The sequence below is a fragment of the Equus przewalskii genome, chromosome 16, assembly GCF_037783145.1.
Source record: "Equus przewalskii isolate Varuska chromosome 16, EquPr2, whole genome shotgun sequence".
NCBI lineage: Eukaryota > Metazoa > Chordata > Mammalia > Perissodactyla > Equidae > Equus > Equus przewalskii.
In genome coordinates, this window is record NC_091846.1 from 72,038,517 (window position 1) to 72,051,387 (window position 12,871).

Genomic DNA, 12,871 nt, shown 5'->3' on the forward strand with positions numbered 1-12,871 from the left:
AAACTTACTTAACACAGGACTGGGCATACCTTGAAGCAACCTCCAGAGAGGAGGAAAGCAAATCAAGCAAACAAACAGAAAACAATGATAATAAGAAAGAAGCAAAGCTGGGAGCTCTAAAGCAGCATTTAGTACTTGAGGAAAAGGACTGTGTTGTATCTACTCATCTGTTTCCCTTATAGCTCCTACTGCCTACAGCTTCACCAGAACAGCTCTTCCTATGTAAGACAAAAACACTGACAAAATCCTCTTAGACTTCCCCTCTTCTTCTCTTTCTTCTTTTTTACACAACCCATATCTATTTTTTATGTCTTTTTTAGAATAACACACTAAAAAAGACAGTAAATCACACAATATGGCACCTACCTACTAAAACGTGACATTACCAACAAATGTCAGAAGTATGGAACTTTTTTTAATAAAGGCCCTTTTAAGTCATATAAATAATTTACTTCCCTAAAATTTAGCATTGCATATACTCTGTATATTCTCTTCAATAGAAGTGCATACATATCACTGTTTTTAAAAATTAAAGAAAAACGTATATGATGGTGTTACTGGTGCCTGAGAAATCACACACTCTATTTAAAATCATCCACATGTTAGAGTTCATAGAATAGAATTTCTACTTATGTGCAGAATCATGTCTTCATATAATAAATATTTATTGACCACTAAATATGTATCAAGCATTGCTTATGAATTAAGGCAGTTTAGCAGTACGTGTGTCTGTATGTATTTGTTTATTTAGTGGTGATTTAACCAAAGACTTATCTACTACACAATGACCTCTTTAATGTAGAAGCAAGTTATATTTTTTGAATTTGAGATTCCTTATAAACCTTGGAAATACCTATTGAAAGAACAACATGTAAAATTATTTTAATAGAAATTGTTGAGTTGAACGGCCTGATTTCTTTGGGAAATGTGACATAAATGTGTGTGCCACAGTAACATCCTAAGGTAGCAGCAGTGATATTGACCCTGCTAACTGAATTGGAAAATGATTTGCAGGGAGGTTCACAGAACCATTCGAAAAGGTTCCCTTCAACAGAATCCCAAGCAATAAGGCATGAGTGAAGCAACAGCAGCAGATAGAAGTCCATCAAATGATGACTACTGTTTATTGAACACTTGCTAGGTACTAACACTGAAGACTTACTTATGTAAGTTATCTCATTTGAACTGTAGAACATTCTGTGGTAGTCTCTACTGATACTTCCAAGCTATAGGAAGGTAAAAAGCTCAGAGAAGTTTCAGACCTAGAAATTCAATCTCAGCTCCAAATCTCATGCTGTCAACCGTTTATCAAATATGGTAAATGAATGTAACAAACAGACTTACTTCTTTGGAGCAAACGTTTGCAGTTGACCTCTAATCTAAGAGGCGGATTAACAATCAATTTCATGTTCTTTGGAGAGCAGCTGCAGCCACTAATCAAAGGGCATGTATTTGTAACCTTCAGAAGGGAGGGAGTAGCTCATTTGGTTTTTAGCAGCAGGTGCACACATAAAAATTAGCATTAGCAGTTCAGTTTTGAAGATTAAGAGCATATATATTGTGATCTAGTGTTCATTCTGTGTCTCCTTGACTTAAATTCAAAAGCATGATTCTGTAGTTCACATTGTAAAGCTTTAGCAACTGAAAAGCTCTTTAATAAGTCTATAAATAGAAATATTTCTCATTTTAAACATTTGATAAAGTCTTTGGAAATAGATTCAATGCACTATTAAACCTCGAGATATGTCAAAGAAATTAATGTGTGTTTATAGGCGTAATAAAAGTATTTAATAACTAGTATAGCTTAGGCTCTAGCCAATCAGAATGCATGTTGGCTGTAAACAACATGTTTGAATGTATGAACTGGACAGATTTTTAAACAATTGGAAATATGATGGAATTTTGTCCCCTCAAATTTATATGTTGAAGCTCCAACTCCCCAATGTGACTGTACTTGAAGACAGGGCCTTTAAGGAGGTAATTAAGGTTAAATGACGTCAAGAAGATGTGACCCTAACCCAATGGGACTGGGACCCTTATAGGAAGAGGAAGAGACATTAAGAGTGCCTGTACAGAGGAAGGCCATGTGAAGACACAGCCAGAAAGCGGCTGTCTGTAAGGGCTAAGGAGAGAGACTTCCCCAGAAACCAGCCCTGCTGGTACCTTCATCTAGGACTTTCGGCCTTTAGAACTGTGAGAAAACAAAGTCCTATTGTTTAAGCCCCTCGTTTTGTGATATTCTGTTATGGCAACCCTACCAAATTAATACAGTGGGAGTAATTGCTTATGTTTGAAAGCTTTTTTATTTTGACTTTTTAGTCAAAGTTATACAAGAAAAGAGCTATAATAGTGAAACAGTTACACATGTCTTATAACAACGGCATTAAATTCAGTCATGGAGTCCCACTTCTTAAGGGCAACAATTTTACACCATTTTAAATAATTCTCCTGGCTTATAACTTCCTATCTGTATGTAAAACACTTTAAATTTTTTTTTGGTTTGCATATTGACTGATAAATTACACATCCAAAAGACATGAATTTAACTCTCTTATCTCTCCATATTGGAACCAAACGCACATGTGCGCACACACTCACATTTCCCCCTCGTCTTGATCTTCTTGAAATAGTTACATCATAATTTTCAGCAAAATCAACTCTAAGTCTTTATGTTATCATGGCTATGTGAATGTTTTTCATTAAATTATGCATGTTCTGATTATATATTCCTGCTTTAAAATTTTTACTTTCTCAGATTTAATAGACCTGTTTTTTTCATTTGCTTAATTGTCTTGTATATAACAAAATTTATCCCCCAAATCCCTCATCAAAATATACATCAGGTGTCAATATTTTCAAATTATTATCTTTCTTGTTTTTTCCTTCTTTTTTTATTCCTCTGGATTTAGCCCTGTCTGTTCATTCTCTAGGTCTGCCACCTGGTTGATATCTTAGACTATCCCTTATTTATTCTGATAATTCCCTTTAACTCTCTCCTAGTTTGGGTTTTATGTTTGTGAATTCTACGTTCTACCCTCTCTAGTTTGATCCTTCATTTTGGTAGACAAGATATTCCAGCAGTTTCTTGAGGAACAGGTGCATGGAAGGTAAATTTTTGAAACTTTCAATGTCTAAACATGTCTTTATATGCAACACACTCATTTGGTTGATAATTTATTTGGGTATGAAAATCTTCCTTGGAAATAATTTACTTTATTTTATAAAACTTAACATGAAATATACCCTCTTAAAAAATATTTAGACTCAAAATGAATTCACTTAAATGTAAGACCCGAAGCCCTAAGACTCCTAGAAGAAAAGTAGATAAGGGTCCAATTTGATTGTTTTGTATATAGTTGTCCAGTTTTCCCAACACCATTGGTTGAAGAGACTATCCTTTTCCCATTGTGTATTCTTCTTGAAGATCAGTTGTGTGGACATATTTCTGAACTCTCTATTCTATTTCATTGGTCTATATGTTTGTCTTTATGCCAGTATCATACTGTTTTGATTACTGTAGCTTTGCTGTGTATGTTGAAATCAGGAAGTTTGGTACCTCCAGCCTTGTTTTCTCTCAAGATTGATTTGGCTCTTCATAGTCTTTTGTGGTTCCTTATGAATTTTAGGATGTTTTTCAAATGTACATCAAAAATACCATTGGAATTTTGATAGGGATTACATTAAATTTGTAGATCACTTTGGGTAGTATGGAGATTTTAATAAATATTGTTTTCCAATCTGCCATGAGATATCTTTCCATTTGCGTGTCCTGTTTTTCTGTCATCAACATTTTGTAGTTTTCAGGATACAAGTTTTTCACAGCCTGAGTTAAGTGTATTATTAAGTATTTTGTTATTTTTTGTGCTATTGTAAATGAAATTGTACCCCTAATTTCCTTTTCAGATAGTTTGTTCTTGGTGTAGAGAAACACAGCTGATTTTTGTATGTTGATTTTGTATTCAGCATCTTTACTGAATTTGTTTATTAGTTCTAACACTTTTTAACAAAGTCTTTAGGGTTTTATATATATAATATCATGTTGTCTGCAAACAGGGACAATTTTATTTCTTCCTTTCTGATTTGTATGCCTTTTATTTCTTTTTCTTGCCTAATTGCTCTGGCAAGAACTTCCAGAACTAAGTTGAATAGAAGTGTCAAGGATGCACATCCTTCCCTCGTTCCTGATCTTAGAGGAAAAGCTTTACATTTTTCACCCTTGAGTATGATGCTAGCTGTAGGCTTTTTGTATATGGCCCTTATTGTGTTAAGGTAATTTTCTTCTATATCTAGTTTGTTGAGAGTTTTTAGTATGAAGTGATGTTGAACTTTGCCAAATGCTTTTTCTGCATCTATTTAGATAATCAGATGATTTTTATTCTTCATTCTGTTAATGTGGTATATTATATTAACTTATTTTTTGTATATTGAACCACCTTTGCATACCAGGGATAAATTACACATGGTCATGGTATATGGTCCTTTTAATGTGTTTTTTAATTAGGTTTATGAGTATTTTGTTGAAGAGTTTCACATTTATATTCATCTGCAATATTGACCTGTGGTTTTCTTTTCTTGTAATGTCTTTGTATGGCATTGGTATCAGGGTATTGCTGGTCCCAGAAAATGAGATTGGAAGAGTTTGAGAAGGATTGGTATTAATTCTTCTTTAAATATTTGGTAGAATTTACCAGTGAAACTATCTGGACCTTGGCTTTATTTTGTTGGGAAGTTTTTGATTACTGAGTCAGTCTCCATACTAGTTATAGATCTTTTCACACTTTCTATTTCTTCATGATTTAATCTTGTTAGGTTGTTTGTTTCTAGGAATTTATCCATTTCTTATAATTTATCCAGTTTGTTGGTGTATAATTTTTCACTGTAGTCTCTAATGATTCTTATTTCTGTGAAATCAGGTATAGTTTTTCTTCTTTCATACAAAATCTTTTTTGTTCAAAATTTAAAGGCATTTCTCTACATTTTCCATGTTTAGTGATAAATCCAAAGATATTCTGAAATTTGATGCTTTGCATGTAGCTTATTTGTTTCTTTGGTAATTTTAAAGTATTCTCTTTGTCCCCAAGATTCTGAAATTCTGTGAAGATAAAGCCTTGCCATGGTCACTTTTTATACATTTTTTTTTGAGCAACCTGGCATTTTCAGCTGGAAAGCCATGTCTTCACTAGGACAATTTAAATAACTTTTTGGTTAAGGTCTTCTTTATTCCTCTTTATTTTCTTACTTCTTGTCTAGAACTCATAATTTGGATGTTGGGCTTCCTAGGATGCTCTTGACATTTTCTTAACTTTTTTCTCCTATTTTATCCTACTATTGTAGTGGAAATTATCTCACTTTCATTATTTAAATATGTTATTGATTTTTTTAAACTTAGTCATCAGATGTTTAATTTTTGAGACACCAATTTTTTTCTCTAAACATCTTTTATAGCAAACTATTCTTATTTTATATGTATGCTTTCTTACTTTTTGAAGATAATGATTATCGATTTTTAAAGTTTTCTTCAGCTCCCTTCTTTTTCTCTTTTTCCTCTCAATTCCTTCATTTGTTTCTTTGTTTTTGTTTATATATGTCTTTGTCTTTCTTGTCAGAGGCTTTCGTCAAATGCCCAGTAGAAATTATCTTCATGTTCATATTTAAGGTTAAGCACTAAATATCTAATTGTGATCCAGGACAGAATGTTCAATGCCACCTTCATTTCAGTGATTAGATTAAACCAATTTTTGGAAGCCTCCAACTGTTGGAATCTATATGTTTCTGAGGCATAGCAGTTGCTCCAAAGTGGAATTTCAATCTGTTGCCAGGAATTAAACATTTCTCAGACTATTGGTTAACTATTGGTTTCTATAATAAAGACACCCACAAATGCAATATCTCCAAGATGGAAGTTGATTCTGTCTTGTGAAACAGACTCAATGTAGGCAGGCAGTAGTACAGGCAGGTGGGAACCCCTACTTCACAAGACCATCCTGTTTCCTAACCAGGGAAAAGAAAGAATGCAGAGTAAGCAGCTGTCTCTTTTAAAATGTGATATGTAAATTGTATGCATCATTCCTATCTGCATCCTATTAGTGAAAAGGTAATCATATGGGTCTACTTACCTGCAATGGAAACTTCGAAGAGTAATGTTTATCTCGGTGCTTCAGTAAAACTTGGAGCAGTGAGGGCTTCTACTACGAAAAGGAAGGAAAAGAGAATGGATACTGAAAAAAAATTTGCTATGTCACCACAGGAGCCAAATGCTTGGAGTCAGGGATCTTGAAATTCAGCATGTAGATGTTCACTTAATTTCACTTATGTCAGTACCATGTGTCTGCCATCAGCTAAGTCTGATGTCCAAGTCAAGGATCCTTCTGTTTTCTCTTTTGTTTGCTTCTTAGTTGGCTAGTCTGATTTTAAAGCTCCAGTTTTCTGGCTTAGAATAGGCTAAGTAGCTTGGAAACGGAATGTTTTCTTCCCACATTTTCAATTGACACTTCTCGTTTCAGCCCTATGAAAAATGTCACTTTGGAGCAACCTGATGCCTCCAATTCTTAAGCCATTCTGGGGTGCCACGGTGTGAACAGGCTTCCTTTTGGACTTCCTTCAGAAATTTCTGGCCAACACCTATGCAAGGCTTAGGTTTAGCTTTCTCTGTCTCACTAAGTCAGTTTGAAGCTTCCAAAATTTTGTAATTGTTGTTTTCTCTCCTATTATCTTTGTTCTTGTAGGTGTACGACTTTAAAAAAAACATAACACCTCTATTCTATTTTTAGAAGAGCTTTTATTTTACCTATCTTGGTAGCAGATAGAGATAATAGAATAAAACAGAGTACAAAATAGATTCTTCTCTGTCCTCCTTTCCGGTAAAATCAGACAAAGGAGAATAGAGAAATTGAGACCAAAGGAAAACATATTCATTTCTGCATGACAGAGATATTGCAATTTTGATCGTAAATATTTCATTTTCATATTGGCATGTCTATATAATTTTGTAGTAAATTATGTAAGCATATGAGAGTGCTAAATGAGTTGGAATGCTGGTCTAAATAGAGTGGAAAGGCAGACTTGTACTCCTGCAATGCTGAATGCACTAAACATCTGTTGGTGTGATGGACCAGACGAGGGGCGACCAAGATAAGGACGCTATATAAGCTTAAGAGAAGAGCCTCAGAGGAGTTTAAAAGCCAAAACGCGTGGCTACTGACAATTGGTGGAGATCATGGCAAGAAGGCAAGGAGTCTAGTGGGGCCCACCGGTGAACTCTAGGAGGCTGCTCTGAGAAGGGCTGCGGTATAGAATTGGGAGGTCAAATAACGGCTACAGGCAGGTCCATATACCTTGGATCTATAATTAAGAATCTACAATGAAGAAAAGCTGCTGATTTCACCATAGACTGGAAAAAAAAGAAGAAACACAGACATTTGAAAATCTAATATAAGGGAACAATTCTCATCTTCTAAGGGAATAAAAAGATAAGACACACTCTAATCCTGCATAAGCTTGGGTACATGCAAATTGTTCCAAAGGGACCAAAGCAGTCAATTCAGGGATCCCGTCACTACAGATGCAATAGAAGAATTAGACTGGAGAAAAATAACAAAGTAAATACCCAGAGACTAGACCAGCACATATGTTCATTCAGGGACCAGTGGTAGGGTCTAATTTGATCCTAATCCGTTGAGGCACTGCCCTGAGCTACTGAAAAACAGCATTGGTTTTGGATTTTAAAAGGCTTAGTTTAGGGGCTGGCCCCACGGCTGAGTGGTTATGTTCGCGCGCTCCGCTGCAGGGGGCCCAGTGTTTCGTTTGTTCGAATCCTGGGCGCGGACATGGCACTGCTCGTCAGACCACGCTGAGGCAGCGTCCCACATGCCACAACTAGAAGGACCCACAACGAAGAACATACAACTATGTACCGGGGGGTTTTGGGGAGAAAAAGGAAAAAAATAAATCTTTAAAAGGCTTAGTTTATAGATAGATATTATATAGACTCAGTGGTGGAAATTATAGGAAAATTGAGGGTTAGATTCAAGGAAATTATATATTTTCTGTTTACCTTGAAACATTTCTCTTTATTATCTGTCCCTTTAGCTATAATGTATCACCTCAATCGTTATTACCTAATGCCTCAGAAGAAAAAGAGCTATATACTTGAGGTTTTAATTACATTATTCTTTGCCCCTTCCTATAAAATGTGAGGCAGTAGGGACTCCAGATCAATAGGCAATGTCCTGAACGGAGACTTTCCCAGTCCTTAGAGAGCAAACAATTTTCAAAGCACTGGAAGTTTTGTGAGAAGATCCAATAAGAAGGAGCAAAGAAAGGTTTTCCTCTAATATCTTTTTAAGAAGAGTGAAACAGTCTCCGCGTGCTATTTTCCTTTCTTCTGTATATCAAACTGGACAGCAAGTCTGTTTCTATCTTTACAATGTTCTTAATTATAGCACTTCATCTCCATTTCTATAGCCGCTTTCTTAGTAAAGACTCTCATCATCTTTCTTACCTGTTAATTCAAATGACTTCTGTCTTATCTCAGCATCTCTAATTCATCCTCACTCTGGTATGGGAGCTATCTGTCTGAAAGTTAAATATAGCTATGTTGTTATTCCAATACTAAAGATATTTCAGTGGCTTAGTGCACAATAAATCTAAATTCCACTGCATGACATATGGAATATTTCATAATCTGTTCCATATCTACCTTTCTAAACTTCCCCAACAAACTCTAGCCCTATAATATCTCTAACGTTCCATGAATATCACTTGCTCTTGAAAACCTGCAAGCCTTTTATCTTCTATGCAATCTGTCTTATGGTTTTCCCATCACTTGTCATCCCAAGAATCAGAAAGCACACTTTCTTTCAAAGGGAGGGGTCTAGAGTAGGGAAGGAAGGGAGCCTTTCTACTCAATACCCTCTAGTGAGAAGGTGTATTTATTTTGCTTTTTGTTATTGTTGTTAATTTTATGTCTCTTTTTGTTTGGGTTATTTTTTTACCAGCAAAAACTCTTGGAAATGGAAGGATGGTTCCAAACTCTGGGAAAATGCCTTTCAAATATATCTCCTTTACAATGAAGGAAGTCACTAAATGTTTTGACAAGATTCCTCCAATTAAATCTCCAAGTTTTTTTTATCATATTAGTTTAAAATCCATTCTTAGCTAAAATATAGTCCATGTCAGATCTAGAACAGAATATCTTCAGCCTCTAAATTTCCTGCACCACAGCAAGATAGATGGAAAGTTAATTTTTGTGAAATAAAAAATTACTGCAATGAATAAACTCAAAACAAAGCAGTGACATAAAAGTATATTGAGTTAATTAGTAATCTCTGGGGAAACAGGAGTTATGTTGAAGTGGAGGGATGAGAGATGAGCACTGACAGGTTGCTATGCAAATAATGACCTTCAAATTGATCCACAAGATAAGCATAATATGTTTTATACTTTGTGTAGTATGTAAAGGAAGCAGTATAGGGAACAGATACATTTAAATGGCTCTATCTGCAGACAAGCAAGTTACTTGAATGGGCAAATCTCATGATTAAGTTCATTGACTCCGTGGCCCTTATTTTGTGTATGAAGACATAACTTAGTCCTAGAAAGGAACAGAAATACAAGAGTCCCTGAATCACAGCTGTGGCTATAAGAAGTAGGGAGCCCTGAATTCCAGGCCCATCTCTCGGTCAAACAAAGAGTAAATGTGCTGGTCTTCCTTGGCCCCATCCTAGGGTAGAGGACCCCAGGGAACTCTACCTTATGCCTCTTTCCTAAGCATCCTTGGGAAAGGAGAACTGCCTAGCCCATCACACTCTGAAACGCCTTCATCACATTTATTTTCCAGAGGGCTATCCCTCAAGGGGTATAGGATGCAGAGCAACCCAACCAGACAAGATCCACTCAGGATAATCTTATTTGAAAGGAATCCTCATCATTGGCATCTTTCACTGTCACTTTGGGGTACTGTTAAAGGCAAATATTTTAAAATTGAATTTTAATGATGTTCATTAAAGTTCTTACTCATATACAGCAACGCACATCTTTTTTCTCCCTAGTAAAGTATTTATCCTTGAAGAATTTGGATAACTGTATAGTTTGTACATTGTAGTATACAAAAAATAAATATATTAATAAAAGTATAAATAGCATAATGACTAAGGGGTCAGCCTTGCTTGTCATACATACCTGAGGTCTAGTTCCAGCTATGACACTTACTAGCTATGCCACTTGGGGAACATTAGATTATGTGAACTTTTAAACCCTTATATGTAGCAGAAAATTTCTATTGTTATATGCAATAGAAACCGGATTCAGTTAACTTAAGGAAAATGAGAATTTATTAGCTGGATGCTAGAAATTCCTCAGGAAGGAACAGAAGGCTGATGAGCAGGGCTTATAGCAAGCATGACCTAAGCAGCTTCAAAAGATTCTTGCAGGACACATGTACTTTTTTGGGAGATTCTTGGAAGAATATCTGGGCATCATTTCTGGAATTGATGAACTCCCCTGAAGAGAGAGTCCGATTCCATCTTGGGTCAAAGACCACACCTTGGGTATATTGAGGGCAGTGACAAGAAGGATCAGAGGAGAGGAACCTGTAAGAGTCATCCTCCTTCTGTAGGGTATAGCAGATTTCAGAATTTATCCTTCTCCCAAGGCTTGGGTTAGGCAGAGAGAATGTAAACTGGAAAAGAAACAAACGAAAAGGTCATTAAATAGTATTAACTACATCAAAGGATTGAATGATATTTTGCATATATACTTAGATGGAATGCTGTATCTTCAGTTACCTCAGAATTGGAAAACAGACTCATTAGCTGAGGTGTAATCAGGGATAGTTTCTTTGCATTCTAAGGAGATCCCTTCTCTAGGGCTTGCTTGGAGATTAAGGCTGACCACCATGCAGTGAATGCTGTTGGCACACCCAGCCCTCAGTCATTGTGAGAGTTAGCTGCTATCAGCTCACAGCTGCTCCTTCTCCAGAGCATTCCCCTCAGATGATTGGGGCCAACTTCCAGGGAGATTATGGCCAGAACTTCTGCCTACTCTACCCTCATTTGCTCTTGCCCATGGTGTGACTTGCAGACAAGAATGGATGGACTGATATGGGGTTCAAAAGACCAACCCCTTTTCTTCCAAACAGAGACAATGCTGCATTGTGATTCCTCCTTCGAGCTCCTCTAGGCATTGGATCCATCCTTCACATTCTCAGTAAATCTTGTGCTCCCAAATCTGTCTCAGGCTCTGCTTCTAGGGGACCTAAGGCATATTTACCTCCCCGTCTCTGTGCAGAAGGAGAGGGAAGTCATCAATGACACTGACCATATGGAGTATTATGGATACGTTTATTCCCAACTTCTCATATTTCTGCTTTAGAAATGATTTCAATTCAAAAAAGCACAGGGCCCACTAGGAAATATGTAATGAGACATGAAGGAGCAGATGGACATATATCAAGAAACCTGGGATTTCAGAAGTAAATCTAAATCTATACGAAAGAATAGGAATAAACCTCAAAACATACCTTGCAGTCTAAAAGCCCTCAAAAAGGGTATTTAAAACACAACGAGATGTTTCAACTTGTTACTACAACAGCACGCATGGTTAGGGCTCCCAATGATTCAGTATAGCCCAGAAAGGAGTCAGGAATGAGTCTCCAAGAAGCAGCATGGAATCTACTGAGGAGTACATTTTTAGAGCTGCACATAGCAATTAGAGAGCTTCTTGAAGACTTGGGCAGTTTTCCTAAGGAGAATTGGTAAAAATATGAGTTGATTTCCAGGGATATACTAGGAAGATTAAGTATAATACTCAAAGAAGCATTGGATGAATTTTAAGGTGACTCAGTCCACATGGGTGGGTATGCAAGTGTGGCCTGTTTCCCTAAAGAACATGCCTGAGAGATTTATGGAATTAGGACTCTGGGAAGGCACAAGGAGGATAAGACGGATTAAAAACAAAGCTGTCACTTACGTAGTATTTCTGCTGAACGTGTTTAATTTGTAGCTAACCATGAGGAAACAAATGGACAAAAATAAATAAGTAAAATCAATTTTAGAAAAGACAAAGAAGACTGAAAAACCCACAAGGTTTAAAGAGACATGACACGTAAATGTAAGGCATGATCCTTGATTGCATCTTGGATTGAAAAAACCAATAAACAAATAAAAAGGAACAAATCTAAAGGACAATACTGGGGCATGTGGAGAACATCGAATGTGATGTATATTAGAAAATAGTATAAAATTAATCTTTGATGCCCTAAGTGTGGCCATTGTATTATGGATATTTAGAAGTTCCTTTTTCCTAAAGGACAAATGTTGAAGTATTTAGGTGTAAAGTGCCATTTTACCTACAAATAATTCTAAAAGGTGTCAGCAAAAAACAACACAAACACATATATGAAAACAAAGAAAAACACAGCAAAATGCTAACAATTGCTGAATCTAAGATAAAAATACATGGGTGTTCATTGTACTATTCTTGCACCATTTTGTAGGTTTCAAATTTATCAGTATTAAACGTTGTGAGAAAATATCTTGATTGATTTGGAAAAACAAACTTCTTGTCCTTTTATTTCATGAATAAAGAAAGCTTTAAGGAAAGTAGAAGGTTGAGCTCCGGTCGTGGGTAGGAGGTAGTCTAACGGGACAATAACTCGAGAGTTCAGGTTTCTTGTTCGAAAAGGGAAGGTGGAAAAGGTAGATGTGAACCATGGATGCTTTTGGCAGTCCCAGAACTTCCTAATTTTGTGCACTTTACTATGGGAGACACTTAGGAATATGTTAGCAAAAGAATTGTCCAGGCCAGAAAGCAAAGACAAGATAGAAGGAAAATTGAGTACTCAAATACAAGAAATGGTGCTAGCCCTTGAAAA